Here is a 6,356-nt window from a genome sequence, read left to right as displayed (position 1 = left end):
CTCTCACCAGAGGCCTTCTCCTCCCTCCCAGCACCACTGCAACCTGGGTGAAGTCCCTCCACCCCCCGATTTAGCCCCGCTACATGATGGAGAGTCTGGCTTTAGATTTTTACTGTTGCAATATTTTTGCAAAGATAATTGAAACATTTCCCTCAGCATTACCAGTTTAGGAATAAAATCCCCGGAGTTCAGGAATAAAGCAGGAGTAAGAGAGGTCCGTAGCAATTTTGGTTTGGGTTTGTGTTTTTCAACACACCTCACACCCACCCCAATTCCTTTTCATCCTGGTTTTGTAACTGAATTTAGGAGAGCAGTTTATTCCTTACCTAGATCAGTCAGAAGTTTTAACCTGCGTTTTGCGGGGTATTACGGTGGCTGTTTCTCATTCCAGGCTCCAGCTTCTGTTGTGCTTGACGAGCTTTACACTTCTATGGGTAAATACAGTGATATTGAAGCTTAACATTATTATGGAGTGTGTTTTTAGTCTGAGCACCCCCTCCATACATTGAAGTAATTCACCCTTATTGCCATTAGGAATTCAGATGCTATTTTACAGAGGGGGAAGGGAGGGATGTGTGCACAGCGCAGCTTATATTTTGCAGATTTATTTCTTTTTGCTGTGCAAGTTGCTGATTTACTCTAAGAAACTCTCCTGGAGAAAGGTTTGAGGGAAGCTTTGTGGGGGGAAAAAAGGATTTTTAATATCGTTCGGGCTTCTCCCTGCTAATGTGCAGCTCTTACTGCCTGCCTTGCTGTCTGGGTGTGCAGCGCCGTATATGATATGTTCGCCTTTGCATTAATAATAGTCAAAAAAACTCAGACAATATTCTTGCTTAAATGCATTGAGTTATGTAGATCCTAATTCTAGCACATAAGCAATGAAAGAAAAGCAGATATTTTGTCCTCGGAAAACCAAATTCTGTGATACAAATGCAAGCCGACATATGGTAAAAATTGCCTGCAGCCCTGCTGATTTACAGAACTGTTTTCACTCACAGATAATTCATTAAAAATCATTTCATACTGGCTGTATATACATAAAAAATATTTACTTGTGTAAATATCAGTCATGAAGGTATTGCTTTTTTTTTCTCCTTTCCCTTCCTTCCTTTTTTTTTCTTTTTTTTTTTTCCTCTTGACAGATGATGGAGGGGGGGTGGGAAAATCTGAAGATATATGATCTGCATAGGGGAAAGCAAAGGTATGCCTGGCATTCATCCATTCATCCTGCGATATAGGTCAGGACTGGGGGCTGTCTAGGACAGCTTTTAAATCCGCTACCTGAACCATCTGCCGTTCAATGCCAGTTGAATCTGCGTATGGGAAACACACACTAGGCAGACATTTATATTGTGGCATACGGCACAAAAGGGACTAGGAAAGTGCTTTTACCTGATTCAGGGCTCCCACGCTGACCTATAGAACAATAGGAGCCAAGATAATGTATACACCGAGAGATGTCACCATAAAACTGAAGCTGCAGGATTTCAAGGCCGTTGCTGCTGTAGCAGAGCAGCTTGGAAAATAAAGAGCAAATTCCAGCAAGGCGAGGCAAGTTTTCGGTTTTGATCTGCTATGCAAATACTCATAAAATGATGGAGACACAAAATGCGAAGGGGAAAAATGATGCGATGGGATTTGCCGCTCCCAAATACGAACAACCCAGGTATATTGGAGATGAGCCCTTAAATCTTACTACTACCCCCAACATTTTATTCTCTAAAATATGTGTTAGATTACTCAAAATGCTTAACAAGGCTCCAGCCCAGCACTACATTTTTCCTTTTTTCTCCATGCTTACTCCAATACAATTTGCTTAGACGTGATGGATTATTTTAAACCCTCGACTTGGAGACCTTTAGACGATTTTTCCTCCTCGAGGAAAATTCAGAAATAAATCACAGAATACAAGAGATTTGTGGTGGCTTGGAGTTTTTTTGTTTGGGTTTTTTGTTGTTGTTGTTGTTGTTGGGGTTTTTTTGTCTAGTAGATTAAATAACATTATTAAAACTGTAGAAGGGAATAAGTACTTAGAATAGGGATCTAGTTCATCAGCTTTCACCCTCCACAAAACTCAGTAGTAAACAAAGCAATAATATTTGGGGGCTTAGAGAGGGCTGCTCTGGGTGGAGGTGGGGGGGTTGTTAATTAATTTGAAATGCCTTCGTGGGGAAGCGAGGGACCGCCAGGCTCACATCCCATGCCTGCAACTGGCATGGCATCCAGGGCAGAAAGTTTGGGCCCATTTCCTATGGAAATTGGTGAGGTCTCGCATGCTGCAAGCTGAACTTGAAAGGTAGGGTAAAATAAACTCTCACTTCACCATCGGGGTGTCTACATTGAGAAAGCTTCTCCTGCTCTATTTATACGCTGTATAAATCAGTCTCCAGACTGTTACCATAGTTAACAGAGTTTTTCTTCTGCTGTTGTCTCTAACAGCTTCTTTCCCCCCCCACTATATTTTGTGCAATTTCTACCTATCACCTCGGTGAGTAATTTGCCTGATTTAAAGCAAATTACAACTTGGGAGCAAGCTGGGTTTTTCAGGCAGAGAGATTTTTTATCCCCCTCTTGCTGAATTTTGCTCACGACTCTCTACGTAGCCCCAAGAAATGCTGCAGAAAGGGGAGCTATAGGTGACTGCATCTGATCCCGATACATATTTAACCTTCTTGCAGTCTCCAGGAATTAACTATTTAGGAGGTGAGCAGCCAACACAGGCGTCGCACCAGAATAACACAGCCAGGCTGGTTCGCAGTGATGCCGATGCTTTCCGTAGAAACCATCGTTAATTCTCAGTACAGAGCTTCTGCAGGAGACATTGCCACGGGCTGAGATTGCTGTGCCAAATAGCTAACTAACTAAATGCAGTGGGTCCCTATTTCAGGGACCAGTGGATGCGGAGTTTCCCCTCCCAGGGATGGGGAGTTAATGGGATTTGTTGCTCCTGGTTGTGAGGCGAGGGGGGTTAATCCCTTCCTTCATGTATATCCCCGCTAAGCTGGTTTAGGTAGTGTTTAGAGTTAAAGTTTTTCGATACAGGCTCTGTCTGTCCATCCCTGCCGAGCCAGGCATGGGGCTGAACCCAGTGAGGTGCTGCTGTCTCCAGCTCTGCAGCCTTCACCCCCTCGCATCTCCCAGCACCCAGAAAAAAAAACTCACCTGAGTGAGCCCCAGGAGAAAAAAAAAAAGAAAAAAAAAAAGACCTTTAAATTTCACAAAAACAAAGAAAAAGCTTGTAAAAGCTTTTAGAAACCCTGCTGTTGTTGCTGGGGGAAAACTCCCAGCAAGGCCCAGAGCCTATTGTTTGCTGCAATGTGATTTATCATGGAGCGGGTAGGGCAGAAAAGGGCCTTTCCCCCACCGGCCGGGTGCTCAGCACCCACCCGCAGGGACCTGTTCCCCCAGAGTCACCTCTGCCAGTGGCTCCAGCAGTCATTAAGCTGATTTCAGGCATGTAGCTTTGGGGTTCAGGGTTGTTTTCTTAAGCCCATCATCTTTTAGGAGCCGTGCTGCAAAGCGTTAAATAGCCTCACCTGACCTCCTCCAGCAAAGCAAAGCTCTCCATCCTTATTTAGGGGCATACATCACCTCTCCAGTTTCTCTTCCAGTGCTGGAGGTGGAGCAGAGAAGTGAAATCTTGTGGGGGGGGAAGTAACTCTAAAACCACGCGAATTTGCCTTGAAACCCTTTTCCCATCCCAGCCTGCCTGAGTGCGTGTCCAGGCGATCCCGAACAGGGCGCACAGGAGGGCTGGACACATATGCCGTGCCATATGGAGTGGCGCAATTCTGGTCAATCGGATCTTTAGGAGTTTTATCGTTTAATTTCTTAATGTGCTAATAGTGCAGAGGGAGGGAATGGATCATCAGTTAAGTCCAAGGATTTATGTTTTTAAGGGAGCGTAATGTATTTTCAAGCGGGTTGAAGTGGGCTTTAAATATCCCCGGTAAACGTGATGGGGAGCAGGCAAGAGTATGAGCTAGAAAAGACCCTGAAAGATGCCTTTGAGCATTAATCCAGCCCAGGTTTATAACGCGGCACCCAGCCCCCATGTGAGTAGGCTGAAATTCAGGCTGAAATTCCTGTGTCCGTTTTGCGAAGACATTTTGCCTAGCACTGTGAGCAATGTGAGCCCCGGTCTAGGTTTGCACCTCCAGCTGCCCCCCTGGTTTTCAGCAGTGGCTCCATCTCTACGGCTCGGCTCTGTAGGCATCTCACTTCCATTTGAAGCCACGAAGGATGGATGGCAAAAATCTCCCTGAGGCCCCTCATCCTCACTTTCCCCGCTTGTGTGAATGGGGAATTGCGTTTACTTCCTTCAAATTGCCACTTGGGATCAGTGCTCATGGAGAATCCCAAAGCATTCTGGGATCCTCTAAAGGAAGGTCTTGCAGAGAGGTAAAGCACTGCTACCTACGGAACAAAATATATTGAAGTAATTTTGGTGAGGTAGTGAAATGACAACTTTTCACCTCCAACCAAGTTACCTCCCGTGAAATACATATATTTATTTTCAAAGTAAAATAGCTCAGCTCTTTATAAATGTCCAAGACAGAAAACCAAGGGGGAGATAAATAACATGACACTGCGAGCCCCTCCGCGGGCAGGCTGCCGGTGTGGTCCCCATCGGGCAGCTGCCAGCCGGGCCAGGGCTGATGCTCCTGCGGCCCCTGGCTCCAGCTGCGGTTTGAAGCACAGCAGTCTCAGAGGGATGCTCTGGCTGTTGGCTTCTGTCAGGGAGACCTTTGAAATCTGTGCTATATGATTTCTTATCTGAATCGCAAAACGTTTAAAGAAGGTATACGGGAAGCTGTTCGTTCAGGGTAAATAGGGCTTGCTTTTTTTTAAGGCAGATAATATTGCAGCATCAAATTTTTGGAGGGGAGGCGTTATAAAGTGCAGGCGGGGAGATTTTTGTGGCTGGGCTGGTGACTCTGCTGAACAATTTTCAACAGCTAATTTCCAGTATTTCCTTGAAAACTCCTCCGATTTGGTGCATTAGATGAAATGTCATTAACGTAATGGAAACAAAATGGTACTACTGTTAAACAGCACTAAGAAGAAAGGGCCGTGGCTCTCAGCTGGCTCGGCACGAAGATTTCAAGCGCCTTGCCGGGGGGGGGGGGGGGGGGGGGGGGGGGGGGGGCAATGCGCACAGGGCCCTTGTGCTTATTCAGAGCCGGATGCTTCTGCTTGTCTCTGAACACAGACACACACACACAGTCTGTGCTCAGGCTATGAACCCTGCACTCGTGCTTCCATGCAGTTTTTTCTCAGCAACTTCTAGGCCTCGATTAGGAGGCCGGGGGGGGTGGGGGGGGGGAAGCATGTATGTCTCTTCATGCAATGGGAAGGAATATACATGCGATGCGGCGCGATACGTAGCTGAAATGATCTCAATGGCATGGTAGCTGCAGCTTGTGCAGAGATCCCAGGAGTGGGCACATGCCCTTGACACGAAATCACCCGGCGAGTAATAAAGGATTTCCTGCCTTCAGAGCCTGCTTTAGCCAGGGGTTTAGCCTGGGTTATGATGTGCAGCACCCTGACAAGGTCACAGGGTCTAACAGGGCGCTCCAGGAAGCACTAGTAATGCTAGGAATATATAGATATCCCTGGATATAAATGTATAGACAGCCAAAGCATGCATTTCTTATCACCAGTATATATCAGGACCTTGCCATAAACAAAAAGCATGCTCTTCTCCTTTGAAATCCACCTTGAACGCAGTGTGGGGGGTGTAGTGGTTGCGGTTTGGTTTTATTATTTTTGTTTATTATTATTATTATTATTATTATTATTATTATTATTATTATTATTATTATTATTGTCTCCCCCCTTTCCCTGACAATTGTCAGCAGAGAGGCTGCAAAAAAAGCTGAGGAACCACTGCAGCCTGAACGCAGCCCTAGGAGCTGTCAGCTCCACGCCACTGCAGTGATGTCAGCCGCAAAACACAGCCACTTCCACCCCCAGCCCCTCCACACACGCACACACAAGTCGCAAGAAGAAGAATTCATAATTACAGTAGCGTAGCCATGAAACCAGCGGTGTTGGGGGGGCAGAAAGCAAAGCCTCATCCCAAACTGGTCCTTTATTGTATTTTTTTTCTCTCTCTCTTTTTTTCTTTTTCCCTTGCAAAGCTGTACCCAGCTCTGCAGCATCCTTTCTCCGCAGCAGGGCTAGGGGAGGCCGGGGGGGGCGGGGAGGGGGGGAGGTAGGGCAGGGGTTTCCCCCCCCCCCCCCTTCAGCCGGGTGGAGGGTGCGGGAGGCGGCGGGGGGCGGCGGGGGGAGCTGGGCAGGGCTGGAGGCTCTCTCCCCGCGGGTCGCTCCTTGTTTTAAAAGGCAGCATT

This window comes from Falco rusticolus, chromosome 6 (genome assembly GCF_015220075.1).
Source record: "Falco rusticolus isolate bFalRus1 chromosome 6, bFalRus1.pri, whole genome shotgun sequence".
In the NCBI taxonomy this organism is placed as follows: Eukaryota; Metazoa; Chordata; class Aves; order Falconiformes; family Falconidae; genus Falco; species Falco rusticolus.
Note: the sequence above shows the minus strand (reverse complement) of the source record.